The sequence below is a fragment of the Netta rufina genome (genome assembly GCF_964035555.1).
Source record: "Netta rufina genome assembly, chromosome: 3".
Classification (NCBI taxonomy): Eukaryota; Metazoa; Chordata; class Aves; order Anseriformes; family Anatidae; genus Netta; species Netta rufina.
In genome coordinates this window covers 52,644,348-52,662,149 of record NC_140125.1, presented here as the reverse complement: position 1 = coordinate 52,662,149, position 17,802 = coordinate 52,644,348, and the positions used below count along the sequence as shown (strand labels likewise).

The 17,802-nt window shown below is 43.2% G+C and overlaps 1 protein-coding gene across 1 annotated transcript in view; it reads right to left on the bottom strand.

Annotated features, from left to right (window-relative positions):
• Positions 1–17,802, bottom strand: part of LOC311208365 (SAM and SH3 domain-containing protein 1-like) — a gene marked incomplete at its 5' end in the record, with an annotated part of 551,022 nt that overhangs the window by 177,478 nt on the left and 355,742 nt on the right. The gene's annotated exons all lie outside the window — the stretch shown is intronic.

Here is a 17,802-nt window from a genome sequence, read left to right as displayed (position 1 = left end):
TTTGGTGAAGCAAAGCAGATCCTAATCATTGCACTGACTTAAACAGAATGAGGATTAAGTTTTTTGAAGGAGTATTATTAACTAATACATTTCTGATATATGTTGCGGTACAGCAATCTGAGGCAGTATATGTGCTCTGAAAAAAAAAAAAAGACTAAACCTAAAAGGTTAAAAATTAAACAACAACAAAGTGATTAAGAAATTTAAAAGCACAGGCATGGGGAAAAAGAAAAAAAAAAAAACACAAACCAAACAAATATTTTCAGTTATCCTTTGAAATTAGATGGTGAACAGATGCTTCAGAAAGATAAAGGAGGGCTCCTCCTAGGCAGTGCAAATTTTAGGCAGCCTTTGGCAGGACCAAAGGGCCTCTGATGCTAGATGAGAGAGGTGAGATCAGACAAAGACTGCTAAAGCAAGGCAACTTTGAAAAGGCAAGCCTTGCAAGAGGCAAAGACATCTTTTAAGATGGTTGCTACACATCTGTCCTGTGGATGTGGAACCACCTGCTTCCTACCTCTGCCCCCTACCATCGCCAGCAGAGCAGAGGATGGAGGATCCTTGTCTGCCTCTGGATGAGACCTCCAAGTATTCTGTGTTTCCATCACCTCCACTCTGACAGCTTCTATCGTAGAATCAGAATAATTAAGGTTGGAAGAGACCTTAAGATCATCTGGTCCGACCATCCTCCTACCACCAATGTCACCCACTAATCCATGCCCCTAAGCACCATGTCCAACCTCTCTTTGAACACCCCCAGGGACGGTGACTCCACCACCTCCCTGGGCAACCCGTCCCAGTGCCTGGCTGCTCTTTCTGAGCAGAAATGTCTCCACATTTCCAAGCTGAACCTCCCCTGGTGCAACTTGAGGACATTCCTTCTGGTCCTATCACTGGTTATCTACAAGAAGAGGCTGACCCCCAGCTCCCCACACCTCCCTTTCAGGTAGCTGCAGAAAGCAATAAGGTCTCCCCTGAGCCTCCTCTTCTCCAGACTAAACACCCCCAGCTCCCTCAGCTGCTCCTCACAGGACTTGTGCTCCAAACCCTTCACCAGTTTCGTAGCCCTGCTCTGGACACGCTCCAGGGTCTTGATGTCCTTCTTGTACTGAGGGGCCCAAAGCTGAACACAGCACTTGAAGTGCGGCCTCACCAGAGCAGAGTACAGGGGGACGATCACCTCCCTGGCCCTGCTGGCTACGCTATTCCTGATACAAGCCAGGATGCTGCTGGCCTTCTTGGCCACCTGGGCACACCCATGCATCTCAGGAATTGTACTAGAAAGGTCCTTTCTTTCGTATGTGGTGCGTGACAAAACCCTTCCAATAACCCAAAGCAATCCGGCATCCATCTCACGGGAGCACAGGCACGGGGAGGATCCAGGAACACCACACGTGGCTGCTCAGGCTAGAAACATCTGCTGGAAATTTTTGTGTGCTGCATCCAAGACCTCAGATTTAAATACAAACTTTCTGAATGTTTGAAAGCTAAATGAAGCTGCCAGAATGCCTGTAACAACAACAAAGGAAGAAAAATCACCCTTGAATTGATGACAATTCCTTTTTTCACTTTTCATTTTATCATTATGTAGCAAATAATGAACTTTATTGCTAATAGATAACCAATGGCAAAGAAAAAACAGAAAGAAGCAACTTGAGCCTATTCAGCTGTTTGCAGGAATTGTTTTTTATAATTAGTTCAGAGCAAAAAATCCCCCTTATTAGCATATTAATCTTGTTGAACAGTATTCATCTTTTTCACATCATTTTATGGCGTGCTCTTCCTTTATCAATCATTCAATTATAACACTGTGAGATTACTGAAATTTATTTCAGCCACTTAACAGAAGCTATTTTCCTCTTCCTTTCCCTTCAGATGCAGGAATGCAGAACAGATTGGGCCACACGATATAAAAGTCAACATGATAGCTCAACTTAGGTCATGCTGCAGCTGTCACTCACTGTAGCAGGTTTTCACCTTATGTCCTCAGCCCATGGACATCAGCCAGAGTCCAGGGAAGAGACTATTGACCTGGATTTTATCTGCACTTTCCATAGATTTGAAGGGACTCCTTTCAGAAGCAGAGTAAGGCTGACTACAAAATTTTCAATAAACACATCCTATCTTTATAAAAGATTCTTGATTTGCCAATACCAAAAATGGTGGGGAAAGTTTGTACTTCCTGTGGATGCTTTTTTTTTTTTCTTTTGAAACATAAGTAATTTTAACCAAAAATCCTGGTAAAATGATGTGCAAAAAGTGAGGGAAAGGAACGGAAAAGAAAAAGACATACTGTGATTCATTGTTTATTTAATCATTTTTATCTTGTGAATTCATGGTCCTACCCAGGATTTGGGCTTTTCATCCTATTTTGAGAACTGAAAATGAAATACTATAAGTTCTCACTGCATGAGAAGATAACTTCTCTTCCATGACCAGTTAGAAAAATGCCTTTCCAAGTTTAGAAAACTCATAGAGCTTGCCTACGCTGCAGCAATCCACGACTGCAAACCTCGCCTTATTTTGGGACACTGACAAGAGATCAGCCCTTCTCCTGAGTTCCCCAATTTATCAAATATTTCTCTCTCAGTGTTTTTTTTTTTTTTTTAGAAGGAATCCTCATGGTCGAGACTTTGGGCTCCTCTTCCCATTTCCAAGGAGAATCCCTTAGCTTTGATTCAGTCCTTTGCTTTGGCAGAAGTTTTAGGTAAGCATGCTGTCACATCTTTTGAATAAAGATGCCAACCACACCTAAGGGTGGCCAGATGTGACATGTTCAATGGGCTGAGGAGTTATAAAGGGCTGGGCAAGATTTAATACAAGTTGTGACTTCACTCATTAAGCCTACAGCCAGAAGCAACCGGTACGTGCAACCACAGGTGGTTCCATCACCTTGGCATTGACTTCACTGGAGAACAATCTGGGGAGAAATATTTAAAGAAGTCCAAAGACAGGGTATGTCTGAGAGAGCAGAGATACTATTTTGATTTACAGGTAAGGAGGACAGCATGACATGCTGTTCTCTGCATGAGTTTCCAATGTAGTACATCACTGTAAGGGGATGGGCACTCACAGAGTTTCACTACTAGACCCCTTAAAATATGGTATATAGTTCTGGAAGCGGCTAGGAACACAGTTCTTCCTTTTTTGATTTGTGCAGCAATGACAAAATGTATTTGCAGATTTCCTCCTGATGAGGAAAAAATTTACGTGAGGGAGGGGGCACCTTCCCAGAGATAGCAAAGAAACTCAGCATCTGCGTGGGATTACGGCTCCGCTTTGTACAGGGATTGCTGTTAAATGGTTAAAAAAAAAAAAAAAAAGTACATACAAATTGCATTGTGTCTTCTTGCAGAGAAATGTCTGCAGCAGCTAGGAGAAATTAACTGACTTATCCCAGAACCTTCTTGCATGTCAATGTCTAACTTTTTAATCACAACCACCCCGCGTAATATGGAAATTAAGAACAGCATCATTTTCCAGTAATTACCAGAAACATACACATTTTCCAACAGGGTGACATTATGTCATGAATTCCTTTGTCAAGAGGAAAAAAAGACAAAACATATCATACTTGTCTGGGAAGGCAAAGCGATAGATTTGTCATGAGGGTAATCATCTATAAAAAAAATCCACTATTATCAACTTCCTGAATTTCTGAAAAGGGATTCATTTTCTGCCTGAGCTAATAATGAACATTTTTCTTCTATTCATCATCTTCAGTTACTTTCCCTCTTGAGATTCATTTATCACTAACTACTGAACCCGAGAAATAAAAAATAGGCAACATCCCCTTTTGAAATAATGGCTTAGAAGACCATTAAATCAAGAGGCAAAAAATGGATTTCTAAGATATATGCTAGACATTCCTGTAACAGCTGCAGGTTTGTCACAGGGGATGCGCAGCACCACTTCAGTACAGGTATCGGGGAAGGTAAGTTCACTGTGACAGCGGGAAGTGGGGAGCAGCACGTCGCTTTCTCAGATAAAACTGACAATAAAAGGAACAAAATTGCAGGGATGATGAGATCAACGGCGCTTTGAAGTGCAATTCGTGTTGCAGGAATTAGCCTAGGCTGATAGTTGGTGCACACTGAAAACCCCAAACACCCACCATAAAGCAGGTCATGCGAACCCTGCCACTTGTGCTGAGCTTCCAACCCACCAGGGCTGCTGCTTGGGGCACTGACTGGCAGCACAGGGCTCCTGAGGCACCAAGTCACAGCCATGCCAGGGGACATGTCCCAAAACGCTCTTCCTACGGTATAGCAGGGCCCGAGGCTCCCTCAGGATCGCAGAGCCCTGCAGTCGTTCTGTCTTCCGCAGGGGAAAGGAGGGAGACAGAGGATTTGCACTTTAAAGAGCTCTTCTCATGTAAGGTTCTGCTGTTGCACTTTGTTACCCCTACGCTGTACTTTCCAACAAAATGAGCTTTCGAGACATCAGTCTGTGAAAACGCAGGAAAGCAAATCACTTACAGACACGAGGCAGAAAGAGCAGGACCATCCTCTTTGCTTTTGAGTAAGATGGAAGGAAGGCCTCCCCAAATTCCCTCTTACCTCATCCCTTGCTCAACTGTTTCTGGCATGCCAGGCAGCAACCTGCACGCAGGATCGCTGCTGGAGCTGCTTGCCTGGTGCTCATGGATGTGCTTTCGCAAGGTTATTGCTCAAGCACGTTTGGGGGCTGTGGGCAAACCACTGAGCCAGGGGGAGGCTTCTGAGAGGTTTGCTTCAGCACCTGCAGGACACTGGGATGCACACGAAGGCACAGGTCTCTGATATTAAGTGGTTCCATATCTTCCTCACTGTCTCACTGGGATGCTGTCCAAATGCAGCCTCTCACTCTAACTTGCTAGGCTAAAGCAAGTGCAGGGGATTCGAGCGATGACTGTCTTAAATTCCAGCTCGTTGGTCCCAAGCCAAAACACAGCCGCCTGTGACGTCCCAAAGCGAAGCAATTTTAGCATGCAAGGCTGCCCCTGTGCAGGAGAGACTCAATTTCAGCAGCTAGCAAGGCTGATAGCAGAGCGCAGACCCTCCATGATTTATTTCCACGGCTTTCCAAAGGTAGGGGGCAGCAGAAAGGAATGGGTGTAAATTTAATCTTTGCGTTTGGCCAGCATTGCCGTATGCTTTTTGCTTTTACAAAGCCAACACCAAGAAATAGTTCTTTGGGATCTTCCCTCAGTTTAGCCAACACAGCAGCTTTCCTCTATGTATGAAGCCCCATGCTTTGGAAGCAGGGACAGCTTTCAAGAGCAAATTTGCATCTCAGTGCGGTGTGGACTGAGGGCAGGACCGGAGGAGGAGCAGAGGCTTCAACATCTGGTATTAATGGCACCAAATCATGTCACAGGTCAGCAAAGCAATTTTATCCACCAGGAGATTTCTTGACACTGATTGCTGTAACGCGGAGCTGCCAACAAGCCCAGCTATCCCTAGGCAGCAGCCTAGCAGTAAATAATCCCAGCTGTTTCCAGACTTTTGCATAGTGGGTACTGAAATGGATTCCCTGCTTAACGTCGCGGACAGCTAGAAAGAACAAAGTGTGAAATCAAATTCCATCAATCCCTGAAATTTGTTTATGCAATCCATTGTTACTGCTCATGGAATAGCTTTGGCAGGCAAAGGCCATGAGAAACCGTAGGCTTAGTTTATACAGAGCAATTTTTCCCATCTGCCATTTTTGTTGTCATATTTTTTTATATTGATTTCTCTTCGTGCAGCTTCAAGTTTAACCCGGGCAGAGCTGCATTGATCCAAGAAAGCTGAAGCAATTTGTCTCTCCCAGCGAAGCAGAAATGGGGCAGGAGACAGTACCTATCACCGCTTTTCTGTTACGAATACGTTAGAAGCTCTTTCCCTTAGCCCCAATGTAGATTAAGGCTGTGCTTATGGCCTTCCATACAAATATTTCTGGTAATCCCATTTATCTCTGGCAAGTGAGATGAAATTCACACCGAGGAGCACGTTCCCCGGTAACTCCTTCACTCGCACCGGGAGGAGCTGACTCAGCACATGAATTATGGAACCGCAGCTGCCCGGAGCCGCGCCACAGCCCGCGGGTTTACAAAGGAGATTTTTCATTAACTATAAGCTGAATCGCTCAGGCTCTACAATAAAGGGATGTGACTTGCGTCTACCTGGAGCCCCACTTTTTCCAAATGTGGAACCAGCCCGTTCTTGTAAGTCTTAAGAGCCTGTTTGCTTCTGTGAGGGTTTCCTTCCTCCAAACCCCTCTGGTTGCTGCACAGTCGTGGAAGAGGAACCGTAAGAGCCGGTGTAATCGTGCAGCAGAGCATTCATCACATGTGGGGAGATGAGCAGAAGCCATTCACCCCACTAAAGCAAAGTCTGAGATGGAGAGCTGCTTGCATCAAGCAGACGGAAGAAAACTATTCCAGTTAAAAACATCTCTGTGTAAGGCGACCACAAAGGCATCCAAATTGAAGGGTTGTTGTTTGTAACCATCGAAGCAGTGAGTTTTTTGGGGCTGCCAGCCCAACTGTGCCAGAAAGTTCCTTTCAGCCCTTTTGTTTCTATGGTGTCTGTAGCCCTGACATGAAAAACCCCAGTGACACAGGAGTACTTACAGATATATTAAAATAATAATAATAATAAAAAAATGTAAATTATAGAAATGGTTATACATCGAGCAATTAATCTAGCTTAATTTTAAGGCTTTTCAATGAGAAGGCTCCACCGTGACACTGTTAGAAAGCATGGTCACTTGCATTCACAGCCCCCTTTTAGGGCACTCCTAAGTGGGATGAAATCCAGAGGGTTTTATTTACCAGCAAAGCTTCATGGGGGACAAAGTGTCAACTGCAGGACACTTGCAATTCTTTTTAGCTAATGAGCACTGCTAGATTATTGTGTGACAGCAAGAATATGCCCAGGGAATAGCCCCCCAATCATTTCATCCTCCCTGGAATATGCTTTTTTGAGATAAATCATAATAAATACGATGTGCCAATCGTCTAACCCATTGGGAAAGAGCAGGCACAGGAGCAACTTGGTGCAAATATGAGAGAACCACGGCTCCAGAGAGCTGCTGACAGGCACGGAAACAGGCAGAGGTTTAAATGTCATTTCCAATCAGAGCCCCGTAGCTAAGGGCCAGGTATGCAGACCAATTGTATGGTATCTTGCAATTGTCCTCTTGCTGGTGACAGGACCGACTGACAACGGTAAGTCACCTATTACAAAGCCTGATACAAAAACTCAGGAATTCATCAGCATGCCCAATGGACAACCACAAAAAAAAAGAGCCTTGAACAGACAACTGATAGGAACCCGAAATGGCTGATAGTAGCTGAGAAATGCACAGGGTACTTATGTATCTGTGGACTGCTGAAATCCAGACCAAGCATGCCAGCAACAAAGAGCAGTAAGTGACCCGCGTTTTAAAGGTCTAAAGACTACCTGGTTTATTTTCCCAACTAGAAACTTCTCAGCTATTGACTGTAAGAGTCAACTGCTTTTCTGTGAAAGGGATTAAGAGCATGATTCACTTTCATTTTGCTGAGCTCCCAACCAGAATGTCCTTCCCTTCTCCTCTTTGGAAAGCAGTCGCCTGACACAGATTCTCTATAAGCATATAAAAGTAAAATACAAAACATGAAATATTTCCCAAACCAAGCTGTCAAAGCCCTCCCCGTTAGTTAAGCATGGAAAAAAAAAAGCTCCACCAGTTTCCAAGAAGAGAATAACAGACAGGATGTTGAGTGGTAAATTCGGGTATTTGGAATACATCTGTGGACATACACTTTGTCATTCACTACTCAGCGCATCTCCAGCTCAGAAAAATGACTTCTCTTACACAGCAGCAGCTGTTATTGTTTGGATTGTAAATAGTCATAAGCCATATGGTGTGGCAGAAGAAAAAAACTTCACACTTTCTCACATGGACAAATATTATTATTATAAAGCATAAACACGTCAGTATACGTGTCTTTTCTCTGGGGAAGCACATAGCCTTCAACCTGATCCTAGAAAGTTATTGTCTTCCAGATGAGCAGATTACCTGCAAATATTGGGTTGGGATTTTCGGAATTTGGATGATTTAACAGAAAACAAATGCGGGTGTGCAGCAGGTGCAATGCTTTCGGTTAGTTCCACAGACAGGACGAAAAATAAATGCAAAATATAAATTGAGGTGGCAAAACGGGAGTGAGAATTAGGAGGAAGGGGAAAAGAAAGATATTTTTCCATAATAGTTGCATATAGGACATATTCCAGAATGTTCTGTGGTCTGCTACCTAACTACAATAAAAGCAGCAGGACCACAACATAACATGCAAATGGATCAGCAGTCCCTGGGTAAAGCATTTTGGATGTTGGCAGACTGCAAGTAGACAAGAGCAGGCCTCTCAAGAACATTGGGAACCTCATCTTGGCAAGAGAAGCTGACTATGATCAGCATTTCCAAAACGTGTCACAAGGAGAAGATGCAGCCCAACCATATCTGATGCTGTGGAAGACCTGAGTTCAAAAGAAAGGTTACTTTCTCTTTAAACCATGATTTCTTCTGTGGTTTTTAAATCCATGTGTAAAACCTACAAGTGCTTTTATGTCATCTCAAGCACTTTTTAGAATAACTTTGCTTTAGTGCTTTTAATTAAATGAAAGAGTGATCCCTTTCCATTGTATGGTGAAAGTGGTAACACCTCCAGTTAACTTACAGTTTTGCAGAGCCAAGTTTTTGAACCACGTCCCCAAAATCTTAGTAGAGTGACACTGGGCTTGCCAGCAGCAAACTCCCACACATCCTGTCTCGATGGTTAGACAGACAGAACAAAACCCATTGAACCTGTGACCTGACAACCATTATTTGGAGCTTTCCTTCTCACAGTCTGTTTCGAACACCCCTAATTGGCAAGCCACAATTATTCTGGATTTATATTGAGACCCCTGCCCTTCACCAGGAGATACAGTTGGTGACTGGCTGCGTGGCAAATGAAGTGCTTCAGCTGATGGCAGTGATGGCAAGGGCACTCCTGAGCCCATGAAATGGATGAAAATCTGCATCTTGCAGGAAGTGGAAAAAATATCTTTCCACAGGATTTGGTTGTCCTGCATCAACTAGCCATGATGCTTTAATCATCTCCCTCCCACAGCCCTGTTTTCAAGGTCAGAGCATAGCACTAAACACCTTCCCACCACTGTTACACGTTTTACCCTGACATGCTGGTTATTCTGAATTTCTTTATCAAGGCGCAGAACTGGAATTGAGGTAAGCAAAATGCCTGTGATCAGGAGAATGGCTCCAGCACTGTTACTGAAGCGTTAGCATCCCTCAAAGAGCTTTTTTCTTTTTACCTCTGCCATGTGACATAGCTTGGCCCTATAATCCAATACGGAGGACTGATACTGATGCGAGGAGACCATAGGCGAGTGAGGATGAAATGCTACTGTTCTGGGAGAGAGGCAGAGGAAAACCAGCCACTCCAGAAAAAGAGCAAACTGAGCTGCTCTCTCACTTTTATGTTTAAGAAATATTTCAACCAGTTATCAAAGTATTAAGGAGAAACACTTCCAAAGGTACCACAGACACAAGCTCACTTGAAATAACCCAACTGTAAAGGTAGCTTCCCCGCATGGGAACATGCTCAGCGTGCATGTTCAGGCAGCCACAGAGGTAGCAAAACCCTTGGTTTATGACCAGATCATGGCCTAAAGGTTCAACGGGATAATCACATCCACTTGCACACCTGCAGTCACAAGCTAATGACTTCTGTACAAATCATTTATACAAGACAGCAAAATGAAGAAGTTCATAGCTTGTAAACGTGAACTAAATTATATGGGCAAAGATTAGCATAGCTCATACATTTCTAAAATGCAACTTGGTTGTGTACGCCTGTATCTTCAGCAGTTGGACAGCCAAAGACTTACTTTGGGGGCTTTTTTTTTTTTTAAAAAAAAAAAAAAGAAGGAAATACAAATATGACTTCTCAGACTGGAACACATTTTATATTAATTACTCTCTCCCAACAGCAACGCTGAGTATGGAAGAAAGAGCTAGCAATGGCTGGAACGGTGTCAGCAGAGACTAAATACACCGCCAAAGCAAGAATCACAGCTGCCCTGTGGAGCAGACAGAAGTTACTGATATTTTAAAAACAGGCAAACAAAGATTTTGGGGTGTACCTTAGTACGCGAGTAAGGCACGATTCACTTTGTAAGCAAGTGTAGTCAAATTGGTGGTACACTGACTCCCTTGAGCTCATGTAAGCGTGCCTGTGGCAGAGCCTGAGGACATACATGTAAGCTAGACACACTGATCATATGCTCTACCAAGTAGATCATTCTGTCTTTCTCCCTCAGAAAAATGTGATCCCTAAGTTACTTCAGAAAACCTCCAGTTGATTTTTCCTTTTCATCAGGCTAATATGAATGTCCTGATTACCATAAGCAACAAGAGAAGGCACAATAAAGTTTACTTGTTCTAACCTGCAGCTATACTTAGGCACCTCCCTATACTTAGGCATCTATTATTTTGTCTGGCCTTTTTAGTCTTATGGGTAAAGACTATGAACTTGTATTAAAAAAAAAAAAAAAAAAAAAGAAAAAAAAAGAAACATGCAACCCTCTTTGGCTGAAACTGATAGTTCAATGACCAAAATATTATTTGAATTCTGATGGCAAAAAAGAGGAAAAAAAAAAAAAGGCTATATACAGTACGTGAAGAAAACAGTTAATACAGAGAATATAGTTTCCAGAAAGACACTCATCATAGTTAGCCATTTAAAAAAAATCCCCCATTGGAAATGAAATTAGTATTTATTTTTATTTTTCCTTTTTCTCTAAAGAAAAACCACACCTCTTTAAATTCCACAAATGATTTTGAAAAGCTAGGTTTCTATTGTGTTAAAAGCAGCTGCTTGGACAAAATACATCTATTCAATCAGCTGACATGTCTCCCTTTCAGAAGAAGTTGTAACAACTAACTGAGGATCAGACTTGCATCTCGCTATTAGCACAGCATTCACATTCCGCTTTCTCATGGAACACGACAGTGAGCATGCCTGTTGCTGTCTCCCCCCTGCTTTAATCGATATGTTTCCCGTTTAATGAGAAACATACAACCCCACAGTCAGAATAGAAAAATCACTTCCATCTTAGTTTTCAGAAACTGCTGAATTAAAGTCAGAACAAAAATAGTCCCCCCATCCCCGCTCACATGGTTTACTCACCATCACTTTATTCCAAAACTCGGTTTCACGTGAAAAACGGTCCATTACAATGAAATTACTGCTTCCTTGTCAAAAGTATCGCTCCAATCATTTAAATGACTGAACGAAGAAAAGAAAACATCGTGCTCCACACAGCACTCTAAAGACACACTGTTGTTTTTGCTGATGCAATGAGGCTTCTAAGCAAACGAGTTTGCAAGCAAGCTGGGTAGTGGCATTTTCCTTATGATTCAAGAGCTAAGTATGCCTCAGCTAACTGAATGCTTGCACAATGTACAGTGAAGGAACTAGAGAAATCATACATGTCTCTGACATACTCATTTGTGAAACTTCAACTCCTATTACCATCTATAACTCTGCCACACCTCAAAAATGACGTGCCAGATATGAACTTTTACTGGGTGCTATGTGCAGCCAAAAGAAAGATAGCTCCAAGCCAGAGGCTCGCATTTATGTGTCTCTGAAGTCAAAGTCCCTAAGGTGTATGAAGTTACGTATGGAGCACAAGTGTGGGTTCCTGCTTGCTGTGCATATACGTATCATCACGTTCATCCTAAGCTGCGTGCTAAAAATATCCACACTGCCACGATGCATTACTGGATTAATGCACAGAAAGGGCTGGGATAGGAAGAAGTTACAAAAACTTACTTAACATTTTAATATAACAATTTTTAAAAACCTCCAACAAAAGCACAGGAGAAATTACAGTGCATTTTTTGAGAAATAGGGATAACAAGACCCAGGGACCACCTAAATGCTGCGATTTCTTTTCCATATACGTGCAGACCCCATTTGTGCCCTGAGGCGAGAGACTGAAGAGCTTGGGAACAACTCTGCAGTAAATTAAAACGGGCGGGGGCTGGAACCCCCTAATACCCCCTAATGACTGTCTGCTAATTAGGAGACCGCAGCCTAACACCTGCCGTTTGCTTCACCTGCCTATCCCCAAGCCTTCTGGCGAACCTGCCTTCACAGGTGAACCTCGTGGAGGTTCAAAACCCAACCCCTGGCTAAAAACCGGCAGGCGGCCGGGAGCGGAGCCACCAGGAGGCGGCGGAGGGCCGCTGGCCCAATGGGGCCGCCAGCACGGAGCCGCCGGCCCCGGCCCCGGCCCCGGCCCCAGCCGGGGAGCGGAGCCCGCGGAGCCCCCGCGGCCGCCGCCACAACCGGGGCCGGGCCGGCGGCGCAGCGCCCCCGTGCGGCCGGGCCGAGGGGAGCGGGGGGGACGGCACGGCTGCCTCAGGGAGGCTGCGAACGGCCCCGTGGGGCGCTGGTCGGTTTTTCTGCAGCAAGGGTGGGAAATAAAAGCGGTGGTCCCGCGGCGGATTGCCTGCCAGCCCCAATGTGGGATCAACTTCTTGTTGGTCGGCGCTTGGTCGCGGTTACTTGTTCTGCTTGCGCAAACAAAGTGGCCTAAAACAGGATGCCCACCATCCTGTATCTGTCCAGAAGTAAATAGCTAGAAAGGATGTTGTTCAGCAATAAATCTATTCTTAGGGCTTTTCAGGCTCTTTGATTCGCAAAAGCCAGCAGACTGTTCCTTATCAGCGTGTATGTTTTTCCTGCTCGGCTCCGTGAACCCTGCAAGTTGGCACATGAATACAATCCTCCTGGCATTGGGTGAAACACAGACCTCTTTGTCCCATTAAAAAGGATCCTGAACCCTCTGGGCTTTCCAGTCACAACCAGGATGTCTCCACTGCCCTCTCTGTTGTTTTGGACACCGTACGTTGAGGCCAGCGGGTGGAAATATGTTCTGAGCTGAGCTCAGGAATTTTTGTAGACCCCAATTACTTTACCCCAATAACATTACTTCATTTCTCTTAGTTGTTCTTACCTTGAGAACCATTTGAACCTGTCACAAAATTTCATTTTGACTGAAAATTACATGGTCTTACACCAGTTCTTTCAAAGGCTAGAGAAAAATTTCAATAGTTAGAAAACCTGTGGAGAAAAACTGGTGAAAATGGGAAAGCGGCTGAGTTCTTGGTTTTGGATTAATAACTTGGAGGGGAGGGTGAAAAAGAAGAGCACGGGGTGAGTGATGGCAGCTTGTGGATTACTGGATGCTATAAGTGGGAACTTGGGATAGAGACAGCAAGAAAAACCACAGAGGTGAAATGGCATGCAGTAGAAACCATCTTTAAAAGTCTATTTTTTTTTTTTTTTTTTTTTTTTCTCTCTCCCTTGATTCTCATGATGCACAGCATAAAATCTTCCATCAGGATCATAATAAACATCTATCAAAGATCTCTCTGCTGCCTTAACAGAAGGCCAAATAATTCAGAGACCAGTTGAAGTTCAATTACATTTTTTCTGCAGTAAGCCAGAAAAAGGTGAAAAGTAAATCACCTTTATGTACCCATCCTGAAGTTCTTTTATATTGATCCCCTCAGAAAACAAGGTTTGAACGTTTTCACATGTCCATCACCTAGCTCCTAGCTTTTGCCTGTACTAGGCAGAAGCACCCCAACATTACATTTTAATTTCAATACCTATGTAAGTAGCTACATGTTAAAATCATGCACATGTAAATAATTTCTTACAAATGTTAATCCTTAGCCCAACAGCACATCTTCTTTGATTTGTGAGACAGATTTGGTTTGGTTCCTATAAAGACTGCAAGCACCTTGTGATTTCAGGGGCCTGTTTTTAAGCAGACCTCAGCGCTAATGTTAAATACCCACGTGCCATCTATTCTCTTACCCTGGGTGACCAGGACAGCCACCGCAACACCGCCATGCCAAATACAACACGCACGTGTTTCTCTGCCCCAGAATTTAACGCACTTACTTCTCCAGCATCTTTATTTCAGTCTTACAAGGCAGAGAAAGATTTCCCTTCTGTTTTACTGGTTGAGGTGTGGCTTTTGCAACATGAAATACGGTTGCAGATCAACTTTTATTGACTGATGAAGTCCTGAGCTGGCACAGGAGTCCATCAGCCTGGAGGTTAGGATCTAAGTAAAATTCTCCTAACTGCTGACACAAGTCTATGCATTGGCTAATATGACAGTTAATCATTTTGTACTTTGCTAATAGCAAACCTAATGAATGAAATTATGTGCTCCTGGAAGGCAAGCAGCTAGCTTACAGCAGAGACCTATGCCCCCTGCAGCTCTTTGGAAAACCCCCGATCATTGACAAAACTATTTTTAATTGCTCCAGCAACATTAACAAACGAGAGTATCACTGTTGAAAATACCTTGTCTCCTGTTCCCACACCACTGCGGCCTCTGACATTGCTCACTCCAGTTATGATCAAGTATGTTTTTTAAACCATTTACAACTAGTGCTGCAAGTATTTCTAGCTTCAGTCAAGCTGAATACTGATTAAAAAAATACTAACGAGTGCTATTGAACGTAGCAAATCTTTCCCAACCATGCTCACTTCCTGGGCATGGACAGAGCCTCCAGTGGCTCCAAACACTGGTTTAGTAACACTAGCATTAGAAACAGCAGGATGAGGGCTTTGCATAGGTGTGAGGCCTGCCAACAGTATGCTTCCTTCTTGCTACTGCCTGTTTTATGACAGCCGGTCACACCTCCTGATTCAGGGCTTGACAAAGTTATTCCAGGATGTGGAGCGGTAGTTTGATCTTCTTTGTCTTCATGGGCTTCAGCAGCTCAAGAGCGCTGCACGCCAGGAGCCAGACTCAAATTAACACCATCAGAAAGTTGGCCTGCTCCCTCTCCCACTTCATGCATGGATGAGTGCGGTCAGGTCAGCGCCTTATCTGCAGCAATGCAGGATGTGTCTCGCTACGTCATGCAGACAAGAATGTGAGGCACATTTTGACACTCGCTTCACTTGGGCTTGTGTGAAATGCTACTTCACAGAGCAGGTTACAAATTCCAAAATTATATAAAAAAGCTGACCCCTTCCAATGTATTCTTTAGGGACCTATAACATAAATACAGAATACTGCACCATAAGACATGAAAGCACAACTGAAAGATTCATAACCTGTGATAGTAATTTAATAATCAAGCCCTTATAACATAACATCTAACACCAGCTGACACTGGAGCTCACGGTACCTCCCCAATCAGTGCTAAATAATGCATCCATAACAATTGCCTCTCACTTGATTATGCTAATGTGGTTGATGCTAGATGCAATTCAAAGATTATTGAAGTCAATGAATGTTCTTCATTAATGCCAATGGAATTTGGATCAGACTCATCAAGTTAAAATATGAGAAAGGAGCTAGAAGTGTAGCAGAGGCATAAGCAGCCATGGTGGTTCTAGCCCTTGGATATTAAAAATTATCGTATGCTCAGTGTCCACCACTGTAAAATATCACTGAAAACAGTTTGTTTGGATCATTTGTGACAAAGGTAAAGTGATCAAATACAACCCTGCTACAATTCCCCACTGCTATCTGTGCAAATCATCTCCTTTTGGCAAGCCAAAATACTCTGGGTGAATTTTCATCATGAAATCCTACAGTTCTGAATTCTAAATAAACTCCCTAATACTGGAGTCAGTTTTATTATTGTGAATTATTAAATGAAGTGGTAACATTTCTAATGACAAAGTCTCAGGTGTGAGAGGAATTCTTTTTCCTGTTTATTACAAAGCAGTACATGAGAATACAACAGAAAGGAATTGACAAATAAAGAGAAATGAGGCAGAGAGGTCCCTGTTCATCTCAGACAGTCATTCCAAATGCAAACAATATAGAGATTAGTAAATCTGGACACAGGTGTGCTAATGGAAACTTAATCATCATCAATCATCCTTGATTATTATACTACCAAGTCTTTTAAGGATCTGGTCAAAATTTGGCTAGGAAAATGTTCATTACACCTTTACTGCATTTTCTTCAGTCCTCTTTTTGTTTATCAATAACAGAGTAAGAGCATGGGGTTTTTAGATGGGCAGGGATACTACGTGAGGATGGTAAAGGTCACAGCAACTTTGGGAATTCAAAGCAGAGGTCAGAGTCTTCACCCTCTGGGAACCCTCACGCAGGCCTTCAATACCTGTGAGTGCCAAAACTTTTTCATGTGCCTGGATACTTGTTCAAAATTGATATGGCAGCAGGAAGCAGGGAAATGCTTCTTCTAATTTTGTAACTATTTATGTTTGTGATTGTTTCTTATTCCTCTTCCTTGCAGGAACAATGCTACTTCTTGAAATTGGTGTGCTGCAGGAAGAGTTCCAATTGCTCTTTTCATCTTTATATATCCTCTAGCAGAAAACCTTGGAAGGAATGAAAATTTGCAGTAACAGGTGTTCTTTCACTGCCAAACTGAAGCTGGGACACCAAAATCAACTCCTCTGGGAGGTGTGAAAAACATTAAGAACTATTTCAAGCAGAAGGCACCAAAAGCACTCCAGTAGATCAGTGGACTTTGGGGCTAGGAGTTAAGGGTAGCAGCAGATGGTGTTTCTCTCCATCTGCAGCCAGTCTAACTCAAGATGTTTATCTGTGTACATGCACACTGCGGACACTAACATTTGTGTGGAATTAGAGAATGCACAGTAAACTCTTCACTGTTCTAAAAAATGCGTTTTAGCTCCTTCCCAAGGAAGTGGGTCAGTATTTCTTCCTTAGCAGATCTTACAAGCTTGGCCAGAATGAGAACAGCAATTTTAACCTTACTTGAAAACCAAACCAAACCAAATCAAACAAACAAAAACTCCTCTTGGAAGCACCTGATTACCTCCAGCTGCCTAATTTTCATCTGACCTAGGTTTTGTATACTTTGTTTGTTGACTATGCCTTATATCACAGACAATATACACAGAGCATTATCCCTGGTAGGGGAAGAAAACCCCATTATGTAGGTGCTGCTGCCTCCAGAGGAGTGATGCCAGCAGTCTCCGTAACTGGCACAATGTATATGAAAGGTGGGTCTGTGCTTACATGAATTCCTGATACTGCACATATTCCTTTTAGAGAAGTTGCCCATGCTAAAAGTGAGGACACACAACCAGTGAAGATCTTTGTGCAGTCAAAAAAGACAGAAGGAAAGAGGAAAAAGTCATCTTCTGCTGACCTTTCCAGTGGATCTGTAAATTGCATAATTCCTGTTGTAGGCTTCCTACACATCTTGCTTACCCATTAATAGGAGGCTGCAACCACTTATTAGAATTGTTATCCTGAATCCTGGAAGCCAAAGTAATTTTCTGTCAATCAGAGATCTTGACTGGAAACAAAAAGGAGGTTGATTTGTTCTTTTCTAAAGTTCCCCCATAAACATCAGGTTTTATTGCTCTTCCCCTCTCCCCTTTAGACCTTGAAACAGAAATTTTTAAACTTCAGTTCCTCATGCAGCTATGGCACAATCCCGACGTGCAACTTAACGTAGCAATCCAGCAGCATGGGAAAACCAACACAAGCTAGGTAGCAGCACAGACTGATATGATTACCTGCCAAAAATGAGCCAGAATTATATAAACTTTATAAATAACCTGCAAGATACCTATCAAACTTCTGGACAATACGGTGTGAAGGCTAAGTCAAGGTTTGATAGTTGATGGGAAGAAAATGTCCAAGGCTCAAAGACATCATGCTTCTGAACCATCAGGTCTGACTCTTAGCAAAAGCAGTGGTTGATCCCCATCTCTCCCCCAGGCATCTGGCTTTGACA